We start from the raw sequence: 12,471 nt of genomic DNA, 5'->3' as shown, positions 1-12,471 counted from the left end.
CACGTTTGTTATGGGTACTAAACTTACTTCTTCATCAGAAGGTTCAGAGTCTGTAGTTGAATTATCAGGGGTGGTATTTTGATTACTTCCCTTGTTCTCTTGTGTGTATCTAAAGTTCCTACGTTTCTGATTTGTCTTATAAATATTTCCTTTCTGATAGTCTGACCAATCCCTTTGTAATTTTCTATTTTTGGCTTCGCTAAGTTCTTCCTTTAGCTTGTCTATGTGGAATTTAAGTTTAACATCCAGTGTCTCAAAATCTTTATGTGAGATAAATTTATTTGTTTGTATCTTAGCCTCATCTATTAGTTTTGTAAGTTGGTCATACTGTTTTCTCTCATATTCTAAGGTCAGTTTCATAAGATCCAGAGAACACTGGGTAAGAATTTCTTGCCATCTTAGTACAAAGTTTTCGTCTGCAATATGAAAGGAGGGAGCTAACTGAATTCTCAGTCCTCTAGGGATAAGTTTATTCTTGACATAACTTTCTAGGCTAAAAACTTCCCAAAAAGATTTGACTTGTTTTTTCATTATTTTGGCAATGCTTTTGAAAGCTTCTTCTATATTTGTGGCTTGTGGGCATACATTCCCAACATTTAGAGTAAAAACCCTCTCTGCTTCTTGCTTCCATTGTTCAAAATCTATAGTAGAGGATATATAACCAGCCATAGTTATCAACCTCTCTACCTCTCAATTCCCAAATTCGTAAGTGTGAATTAAATCACTAATAGTAATATTATAGTTTAGGGAGAATGGGGGGATTTTGGCATTTAAGCCAAGTGTAGAATTATACACTCATTATTAGAATTAGAAGAAATATTAAAATTTAACACTTTATTAACAAATATGCAAAGACAAACATTACCATAGGTAGATACTATAGTTCAAAAAGAGTCTGGGTATAGTTCCTTCCAGTCCCCACAAATAGAATTTAAGCAATACAGTATCTATCTACAATTTAAAAAGAGATACTATGAAGGCCTTAAAGAAACATGGGAATTCCACTGCCAGTTTCTATCAGTCAATTGCCTTTAAATAGCATCTATATTAAAAATAAAAAAGGGGCTATAGAGTCTGTAAAGGCGTGTAGTTGTAATAAGCTAGTATTAGGCAAATCAAGAGAGGTAAGGTGCTTTGTAATTCACAATCAATCCAATTCCCAACAGTTTTCACACTGTCTATAAGGCTGTGCGCTCAAAGGCGACCTCCTACCTGCGTACCGCTCTGATTTAACAGAGTCGGCCGATTTCTGACTGAGTTCCCTATATACAGCTTTCTATATATCACACACACATTCCAGGGTCCTGGAACACTTAGGGGACATAAAATGGAACAGAGACGTACCAGTGGCACGACATATGAATAGTGTACACTTGGGACACAAATATGACATATCTTTCTTTGCTATAGAACAACTCAAAGTAAAAGGCAGAAAAGGAGACATCACTAAGATGTTACTACAAAAAGAGTGTAGATGGATTCACGAACTACAATCCTGATCACCACGAGGATTAAATGAGGCAATGTCTTTTAAATGCTTTTTATAAACCACTACACAAATTTTATATACTTGGCTTTAAGGTATGCCTGGATACTCTTTAAAAATGCATATAATAATAGGCATATTCACATTAGTCCTTATTGAATAGGAGTGTTACAATAAAATCTATATATCCAAAATAAATAATAGGGATATTGGTAATCACTGGCATAACAAACATTAGCATTCTCACACTGAAGGAATATGTCCTAATGGGATGCAGCAGCTATATCACACCAGATAAGGATCATACTAACAGAAATAATGACAATGATCAGTGGTTTGATACTAACAGAAATGATGACAAATGTTTGGTGTATGATACTAGCTAGACAATTTTTCTAGCTCTAGCAAAACCAAGATATTGGAGCTGTATCACATAGGTTAGGGATCAGTGACTAGTTCCCTGGCTGAGATAGACTTTGTAGACATTACCTTCTAGACAGATATTTATGAACCTGCTAAAATCATGTACCAGCGATTAAGACATGATATATTCACCTATATCACACTCTCAGAAACACAAAAATGTGAAATAAAAAGGACAGAGAATAAGAATTTCTATTAGCATTGTGAAAAATCCTAAATAATAAAGCCAATATATACAATTAAGTAAAAGTACACATGCAATATCCACTTGCGGTGACTTTAACAGTAATCTTCATACAATAGGTGGCGGAAAACGTACACATATTATGTTCAGTAAAACGACTGACAAGATGATTTAAACTAATGCCAAGCGGGTTTTTTAACACTACCGCATAACATCGGTTGAGTCACAAACAGTTACCCTGACAACCATCGGGTATAAATAGCGTAGCATAACGCTGGGCTGGCCCTATGCCCTGACGAAGTCACGTTACAGTGACGGAAACGCGTCGGCGGGCGGAGTCTGTTCTGAGCGTGGTTGCTAGCAATCACATAGCATACACGAGCGGAATATACGCCTGGATACAATTGTTGCCATATTTGGGGATAACGTTGCAGCTCCTATTGGGGCATATGCTAGACATTAGAAAATTTGTTGATACTAGTAAGACGAATGACAGCCTTATAGTTACTGCCCCGCAACATAAGTATAGCCCAATCTGTATCTGTATCCACTACAAACAGGGTCACCTCTTTTTATTGATATAGACTTAGAGGACTATGATATTGACCGGTAGTATTGGATATAATAATTGTATGCTGCAATGTGTGTGTGATATATAGAAAGCTGTATATAGGGAACTCAGTCAGAAATCGGCCGACTCTGTTAAATCAGAGCGGTACGCAGGTAGGAGGTCGCCTTTGAGCGCACAGCCTTATAGACAGTGTGAAAACTGTTGGGAATTGGATTGATTGTGAATTACAAAGCACCTTACCTCTCTTGATTTGCCTAATACTAGTTTATTACAACTACACGCCTTTACAGACTCTATAGCCCCTTTTTTATTTTATTTTTATTTTTAATATAGATGCTATTTAAAGGCAATTGACTGATAGAAACTGGCAGTGGAATTCCCATGTTTCTTTAAGGCCTTCATAGTATCTCTTTTTAAATTGTAGATAGATACTGTATTGCTTAAATTCTATTTGTGGGGACTGGAAGGAACTATACCCAGACTCTTTTTGAACTATAGTATCTACCTATGGTAATGTTTGTCTTTGCATATTTGTTAATAAAGTGTTAAATTTTAATATTTCTTCCAATTCTTATGTATATCAAAGGGCAGCACCCGGGCCTCGGTTTGTCATTCCACATTGAGAAAGGCTGCAAAGACAGCCGAAATGTGTTTGTGCTTCACAGTGCACCTCTATATGCACGTTTTTTGTTTTTTTTTTAAACGTTTTTATTGAGAACAAAAATAAAAGTTTACAAGCATATAGTTTAGGTACAGACTTCATATTACAGTAATATTGTGGTACTGACATGTACCACTGAGATCAATGTCCTCATATTTTCTCCCCTGGATCTAACATTGTGGGCCACTCTTGGACCTCATAGATAAAAACAACATGTAGTTAAGGGTAAAGTTGAAGGTATATAACATGAAAACAAATACAAAAAAAATTGCATCTTTATAAAAATTAATAATGTAATACGGTGATAAATAAGGATGCAGAAACTACAACTGGACACATCTGCAGTGAGCCAAATATTACCACACATTCAAGAAGCAAACACATATACTGTGGTATTTATTCATTAGGATCATTATATATAACTAATTGGTGGGTGCAACCTCCCAGATGCATGGAGTTATGGGGTTCAAGTCTAGCTAAAATATATAAAGTGAAACAAGCGACTAAGTTAATATGTGTCTGTTCCCTCACTCTATGGATGGGATGTTTCATATATCACACACTACCGGATTTGTTACCACTATGGAGCTTAATCTTTGTGTTAATGCTAGGCCCAGCAAGTGTATGTAGATAACATCATCTTTTCATGGGGCATTGTCTCATTTTTAATATCAAGCATGTCTTCCCTAACGCAACTCCGACCGCAAGCTGCAAAGTCAGGGAGAGGCCCTCTATTTGCACTTTTATATACTTTTTCTAGATGTTAGTTATCCCTGTCACCTGAAGCCGAGGTATGCTGTTATCGGCCAGGAAACAGGGGGGTGACTATACATCATATTAATTTTAGTTGGTTGGTTTAATTGGATTTTCAGGAGATAGTATTCTCCCTTTTAACCTATTCACTAATAAAGTATTAACTTTTAACCACGTATTCCACAGGAAGGAGTGCTAACTTAAACCCCCACTTAGGTTCTTCCCTAATACCCCTGATTCTATATTATTATATGGGAGGTACCATCGGAACTTATATTTGATATATCCTATCTCTACTTAGACTAGTGCTAGTAATTTCATTTTACTATTTATCGTTGATAGTCAAAATACTGATAAATGTGTGAGAGGTTGCTTTGTATACACAGGTTCATGTAGATCCCCCACAAAAATCAGGGTGACTGGGTTAGCCTGTATATTATTGTATTATAATATATTAATGTGAAGAAGAGATTTCAGATTAATGTTAAATTAAAGATCAGAAACGCTATTGCTGTGGCTGCGTGCTGATCCGCAGTAATGGTCTAATAAATTAATTTCTATATTAAGGCTAAATCAGTCGTGTCAGAAGTCAGCAATACCTATATAATATCTCATTGTATCATCCTTTTGGACATAATTATCATTAAGGTTATTGCCTTATTGTTGTAAAGATTTCTAGCCTATTGTGGGTCACCAGGTATAAGTATATTTACTCTAAAGGTAAGTACACTTGCCCCAGTTGGTTACTCTCCAAATATTTTAGCTTAGGGAAAATGCCTTTGCCTGAATCAGGATTACGATTAATATGTGTACTAAGGGGTACTGAATAACATCTGTATATCTGGAAGCACAATTTGCATACCAGCTGTATTACAAAGTTACACACCGCTAGTCACTAACAAAATAGTTTGGCAGCACTTTTTGCAAGCCGTTAAATTATAAGCAAAGGGTAATTATAAAAGTCTAGATATACTGATGGTAGCACAATTTGCATACCCAGAGTAAACGTTAGTAAGATAAGCAATATATGAGTATCCCTAGGCTGAAGCCTCAGGACCACAAATTAGATAGATTGTAAATCCGAGCTATTATAAAAAATTATATAACCAATGTTGAGCAATTTAAAATAAGAAATTAACTCCACCTAGCGCAGTAGCGTTTCACTATCGCTTCCTCAGAGGGGTACGCGGGGCTGACAGAGGATCCTATTTACCTCTTATGGAATTCCTCCCATTCTCATTGATTGGCCAGGAGGTAGTATGTGACGAGTAACGCTATTGGTTCAAGGAATTACAGGGAAGACCAATAGTGTTGTCTGTTACTTACAGGCAGTGAAGCATTCATTGGTTAGCTCATTCAAGTATTATTTATCCCAGGGGAGGTACTTGACTCCAGCTCTAAATTAGGAATACAAAGATATTCTCAATATGTAGAGGATTTCGCCAGAACCCAATAAACCAATGCTCTTATCATATCTGTTATGTTTAGGTTAATTTGCAGTAATTATGTGCCTATAGATCATTCAGTAACAATACTTAATTTTTAGATTTAGCCATGGAAAGTATGGATACTGGACAAAAGAATAGGCAGCTGCAGTTATCCCGGCAAGATTTCTTATCAATCCAAAATTGGAGATGATAATAAAACTGTGGGCTTTTTATGCCTTCATATCCCAAATGAAAGACTTTTTTTTTGTTCCAGGTGAGCATCTACAAGTATTGCTTTAGATTCCTGCACAATCCCTGCTATTTATCGTTCAGTTGTGTCGTGTCTCTATTTGTTTACCCCATCTCATTTATTACAGATAATCTGATCTGTGCTTTAAGGGCTGCTCTTAAATATATGAATACCACAAATTGCACATACAGAAACTGTGAGGTAAGATATTGTGGCTAGAATACTGCATTAGGTTTACACTTATGATAAAATTCTTTTAATGGCGTTCCAATTAGTTACACTCCCCACACGCTAATTAGAAACCACTTGATATTTTCACCAAAGCTGTCACTTTATACCTCTTGCAATGTTCATCTGCCTCACTGTCATAGGGAAAGGTACATTTTACCGTTTTTGTTGAGTATTCAGTCTCTCCCTACGATCTGGCTTGTTCAATTCCAAGCTCCAGGTTTCTGCAGTGATGAAGCCAGACTGATCCAGAAGTTACTTTCAATCTCTCTGCATTCTGAATAAGGCAGACGCTGGAGTACGATGTTTCATTCCAGTGCCATTCTGCACCATAATTTCCCTTGAGCTCAGGTGGCTATGATGCGGTCGCTGGATCTTGCACACTGTAGCCAGCTGTAATCATACTAGCTTTGATCACGCCTTCAACAATTGCAAGGCCGCGATCCAGCAAGGAGTTTAGCGTGGGGATGGTCCGGACGTACTAAGAAGCGGGACACTGCTTCGCAATACTACGGAGCTCCTCACACGGCTCTCATCCAGTTGGCCGCCTTCCAGAAGTCCCAGTGACTAATCGTGCACCAGCATTTTATATACTGCAGCTGCTCAGATCATCACTGGGACTTGTATCATGTCAGCAATTAACAAACTGAGTCATTACCAGATGGTACAAGCACCTTAGGCTCTCTGAGCAATTGGTGTGTTTGAAATGCTGGTGCACGGCGCATACTTAAATACCCGTTTAAAACAGCTATAGCTTTTATTAGAAGCATTTTTACTAATACATGTATATTACAAAAATGCATCCTTGTGGATCCCAATCTTGGTTGGAATGTCCCTTTAAACACAAATCAATTAGCAGAAGGAAAAGCAACAAAGCGCCCAGATGATGAATATAGCAATATGTACAGATACAGTAATTCATACTGCTTATAGAAAAATAAGTAGAATTTAAAACAAACAGTAGCAAGTCACTGCACTGACCTTATGACAATATGCAAAAGCATGAAGACCGTTACAGAACCTTATAATAAATACAGTAAATTGTGTATTAGAAACATTAATAATAAGTCACTGTGACGTAGTTAGCAATAGGTAGTCGCATTAAAAAAAAATACATTTCTCACTGAGACAGAAAAATGAGCAGTACAAAGAAACTGCAAATAAAGGTACTGGCATTCTATACAGAAATTGCAGGAGCACCAAAAAGTAATTCACAATGATTACAAAAATTGGATGACAGACTGGTAATAAGCCAAATCCTGAACGTTATCACCAGAAATATTGCAGATGTGTTAGTCCATTTTTCCTATGCTATGTGGTACTATCAGCAATTGCACCACAATGTATCAAAGCAATTTATCCCTCACACTGATAGACAGTTATGCAGTATGTAGTAGCAGAAATGTTAACACAGCATCTCGGGCTAAAATCCCACAATGCTGGTGCATAGCCACAACACCCCAGGCTCCTAAATTAACATACCTCTTCTGGATCTATTACAGGAAAAGGGGGCTCAGAGAAGAATTCCATGGCCACTGCCAAAAATGGCAAGAAAACACAATAATGCGGGAAGAAACTCTGTCCTGATGTACGGAACCTGTCAAGTGCTATCCAAAGCTTCCTGCATATCAAAGAGATGTAGCGAGAAGCAGATAATATAAGGCTTAGAAATGTTCCTATCTTGTTGCAATTTGCTATGCTGTACATATATGTACCTTTGATAGCCTGAGGGCTGTGTAAGAGTAAAGGTGCTTACCAAAGGTATGCCCAGCTGAGGATGTCTGGGAGGAGTTCCGGAGGAGGAGCTTGTGTACAGGCTGTGCAGCACAAGCTCTGCTCCCTGCAGGCAATCCATTGGCGGTAGCTTACGTGCCAGGAACCCCAACAGCCGAGGGAAAGATACTGCAGCTGGCTCTGTTTGTGCCTTGAGGGACTCCCACAGCGCTATTTGCAGCTTGCGCTACACTATAACACACGGTGTGCTGGGCTCCACGTAGGACATCCCGTGTAGAAGCCACCCAAGGAGTGAAGACCAATTGCGGCAGTCCCCCCCTCCCACCGGTGCTGCGTGAGGGGGGGGTAGATAGCCAGAGAAAGCTAGAAATCTTCTAGGCTATAGGATACTGGAAGCAGTCCCCCCCCTTCCACCGCTGCTACGTTTGGGGGGTAGACAGCTTTAACAGGAGGAAGTAAGAAGTGCTGGCGAGACACAGTCTCTATCCACCTACCCGCAACGGCTGCTTTGTTTGTAGCTCAAGGCTGAGAGCACTGGATTATTACTTCATCCATCGTCACGTTGTCAGCTGTTCCCGGCTTCGCTTGTTTATACATCGCCGAGGCTACAGATGGGGAGCAACTGGCTTTGCAACTGAGATGGTATCGGCTGGGTGAGTTGGGACGGCTGCACGTGCCCCCTGTCACGACCATCAAGTTTGAAGTTACTGTAAGGTAAAAGGGGAAAAATTAAAAAAAAAAGAAAAGGAGAGAGAAAAAGAGATTTTGCGATATTTGAGTGCTGAATAAAGAATTTTGTGCTTTAAGAACTGCTATATGGTTTGATTGGCAACTCGATTCAAGGCCCCGGCACTCTTTACCTATGGTGGGGCATTTACGGCTCCTTCACAAGATTCTGCAGATTAGAGACTGAGAGCTGGATAAGCCTTGAGATTCAGTCCAGGGTAGTCGGTTAAAGGAATTTGTGCTGCTAAGAGGGCTGAAGGGGGAACTCTGAAGAGTTTTCCGGCACAGAGAGATGAGCTTAAAACCCTGTGTGTAATTGACTATCACTCCATTATCCCCTTTCTAATTATTAGCCATACAGCTTTATGCAGGCACCAGAAGGCATATTTAACCTCTGGACTCCCCTATTTTCTTTTTCCTTAGCCTAACTTAAATGTTTGTTTTCATTTTCTTTTTTTTAGGTTGTCATATGGAAGGTGGTCATATAAGCAGTATATAAGCTTGAATATAATTTGCTGGACATTTTTCTTGTGTTTCTATGCAAAAGAACACCCTTTTTCTCTCTTTTTTAGGCATATAGGAATTGGGCGCATAGAAACTGAGGGTGAACTTTGTGGACTCTCCTGATTTGCAAACCCTTTGAATCAAAAAAGGGGTTATATCTGTTTATATTTTTAGGCTCTGTATTTAGCTGAACAATTTAGATTGGTCTGAATCTGGGTTGAATTTCACTGATCCCTCTGGGTGTAATACTTTGTTCCACAGAAGGGGGCTTTGGTACCTTTGTATACATTTTCCCTTAGGCATCCTTCTGAATTGAGTCATTTAGCCCAGTTATGAAATGATTCTTGAAGAGTGTAACTAATTGAAAATTGGGTCTCATATCAGATCAAGTTTGAATTGAATTTTGATCTTAAATAAGAACTACAGAGTCCATCTAACTAAAAACTTAGTTTTTTAGAATTAAGGCTGAAGTGACACCACCCAGGAAGTTCTGGAATTAGTAGTTTTAAACAGGCTTTGTAATATATCAGCCTTATAAAGCATTATTCTGTAAGGAGTTTCCTTGATAGCAGGGTTAGATAGAAATAGTTGCGTCAGATCTAAACTAGCAGACCAGGGACTTCACGGTGGGCATCAATTGACATAGAGGTAATCTCCTATCCTCTTGGACTGAGAATCTCTGGTGGTCTTAAACACCCTCCTATCACTGAATCTGATTAGGCACTTCCTCACTTGATTCTCCCACTCCTTCACTTCTCTCCCTCCCCCTTTTTTTCCTCTTATTCTCTCTCCAGTCACAAATTAAGCACCTAGATAATTTTTTTTATTTCTTATTTTACTTATGGATACATTTTTAAACTCACCGACTCACTATAAAACAACTCCACCAGCCATGGCTTCGAGACCCAGGGACAGGAGGAATAAAACAGTAGCTGAAACTTTGGTTGAACTACACCCTGAACCTGGCACTGCTGCAAGGCCCAATGATGCCACCAATTCACAGACATTAGTCAATAATATCATAGAAGCTCTGAACCCGAAATTCGACTCTCTTAGATTAGAGATAAAACAAGATCTACACACACTCTCTATGGAGGTTAAGCAGTTTTCGACTAGGATTCAAGAGGCTGAACAAAGAGTGTCTGACCTTGAAGATCTTACAGTTACACATGACACTAAATTACAGGCACACTCCCTCACCCTGAGAGAATTACAGAACAAGATTGAGGATTTAGAAAACCGATCCAGAAGAAATAATGTCAGAATAATTTGGGTTCCTGAAACTCTGCATCATACAGATTTATTGAAATTTGCAGCTGAGACTCTTCCTCAGCTTTTAAATATTTCCCAAGAATTTTTACCCCTAGCTGTAGAGAGGGCTCACAGATTGGGGAGGTCTCCTCTATCAACTGGTGATAAATCTAGACCTAGACTCATAATAGTGAGATATTTAAGCTATCAGGACAAAGCCAGGGTCATGCAATCATCTCGCAAAAATGTACCTATCCTGTAGGGAGCTCTCCCCAATCTGTGGCAGGTTGATTAAAGAAGGATTCTTTGCTACAGTTGTCTATCCAGCTAGGCTTAAGGTAGAAGTCCAGGGTCATATATATTTTTTTGATACTGCCTCTGAGGCAGAAAAATTTTATTCTGAAAAATGTGTTAAGTAATTCGAAGTAAGATGTTAATTTTTGTGATGATATGTTTCCACTTTGGATGATGCTGCCGCTAATGTATGGTAGTTCTATGTACCTATTGCTTTTTTTTCAGGCTTTATTGATGAATAGAGGCAGGGGGATAAGGACAGAGGGGCGAGGTTTCCCCCCTTTTTTTCTCTCCCCTTCCTTCTCCTATTTTCTTCTTCTCCTCTTCTTTGTTTGTTAATCCCTTTATTTGGGTTGAATGACGACTAAAGTAAAAAAATTGATTTTATCCTCTTGGAATGTCGGAGGCATCTCAACTCCAAAAAAGTGTAAAATGATAATTTCACAACTGAGGAAGCTTAACTCGGATATCGCCTTTATCCAGGAGACACATTAGAACGCAGAAGAATCTTTAAAGTTGAGATTCTCTTGGGTTAAGGAGGTGTTCTTCACACCAAGCATAGGTAGGAAAAGAGGGGTGGCTATTTTATTAGGGAAGAATATTTTATATGAAGTATTATTCGAATTTTTGGACCCAGAAAGCAGAATTCTGATTCTAAAAATTAAATTGGCTAACTCTGTATTTACGCTTTGTAATCTCTATGCTCCTAATAAATTTGAGACAAGTTTCTGGGAATTTTTACAATTTAAAATTTTACAATTAGGTGAAGGTAACATTATTGTAGCAGGGGATTTCAATATGGCCCCACAGATTCCCCTCGACAGGTTCAGACAAGTACATATCACTGGTATGTCCAAGAGAGATAAATTGGAAGGTAAAATGTTCAAAACTTTGTTCAGGAACCTGGCTCTTAAAGATATCTGGAGGATTCAGAACCCAGATCAAAGAGAGTTCACATGTAAGGCTAGAAATGTGAAGTCTTTGTCCAGAATTGACTTATTCCTAGTTAGCGAGAATTTATTAAAAATTGGTACTACAACTGAAATTACACAAGTTACCATCTCAGATCATGCCCCAATCATACTAGATATCCCACTAAATATTAAACTACATACCTCACACCGTTTTTTTTCCCCTAAATTTTTAATGAAAAATTTAAAATATAAAAATTGGCTAATCGCTAGAATGACTGATTTTTTTCTTTAAATATTGGTACAGTTAATGATCCAAGTCTATTATGGGAAGCAGGTAAGGTGGTAATAAGAGGGGACATTATTGTATATATGGTTGACTTTAAATGGAAAGCTGTTCTTAGAGAAAATAAAGTACTGAGATCACTTACCAATACTTATAACAAGTATCTAGCCCAACCTACATCTGCAAATTGGAGGAGATACACCTCAGCTAAGAGAGAGAGAGAGACACCTTCCTAATGCATACTTCAGTTCAAGCTGATTTTAAAACCAGAGCTAAATTCTACAGACAAGGTGGTAAGGCAGGGAAACTGCTGGCAAATTTAGTTAAGAATGTACAGGGGAGTTCTTCTATCAATTCGCTTTTGGAACAAGGTATCTTACTTCAAAATCCAAAAGACATTCTTTATGCTTTTTTTGTTTATTATAGGGATCTTTATTCTTTAAGGAAATCAGATGCAGAAGCATCAGAATTTTTTTGGAGAGGGCTCGATCACCCACTTCTGAACGACGAAGCAGTAATCAAAATTAATGCCCCTATTTCTGATCAAGAGATCATTCATGCAATTAAAGAGTTGAGCCTGGACAAAGCCCCTGGTCCGGACTCTCTTCCCAATGAGTTCTATAAGATTCTAGCTCCGGTTATTACTCCTCATTTAAAAAAAAATTTTAATCATTTTTATATAGAAAGTAAACCTATTACTTCGACTTTTGCTGCATCTACTACATCACTAATTTTGAAGCCGGGGAAAGATCCTTTGAAAAAAGAGTCCTATCGGCAAATTG

This window comes from Bombina bombina, chromosome 2 (genome assembly GCF_027579735.1).
Source record: "Bombina bombina isolate aBomBom1 chromosome 2, aBomBom1.pri, whole genome shotgun sequence".
NCBI lineage: Eukaryota > Metazoa > Chordata > Amphibia > Anura > Bombinatoridae > Bombina > Bombina bombina.
The sequence above is the reverse complement of the archived record's forward strand: the minus strand, read 5'-3'. Positions refer to the sequence as shown.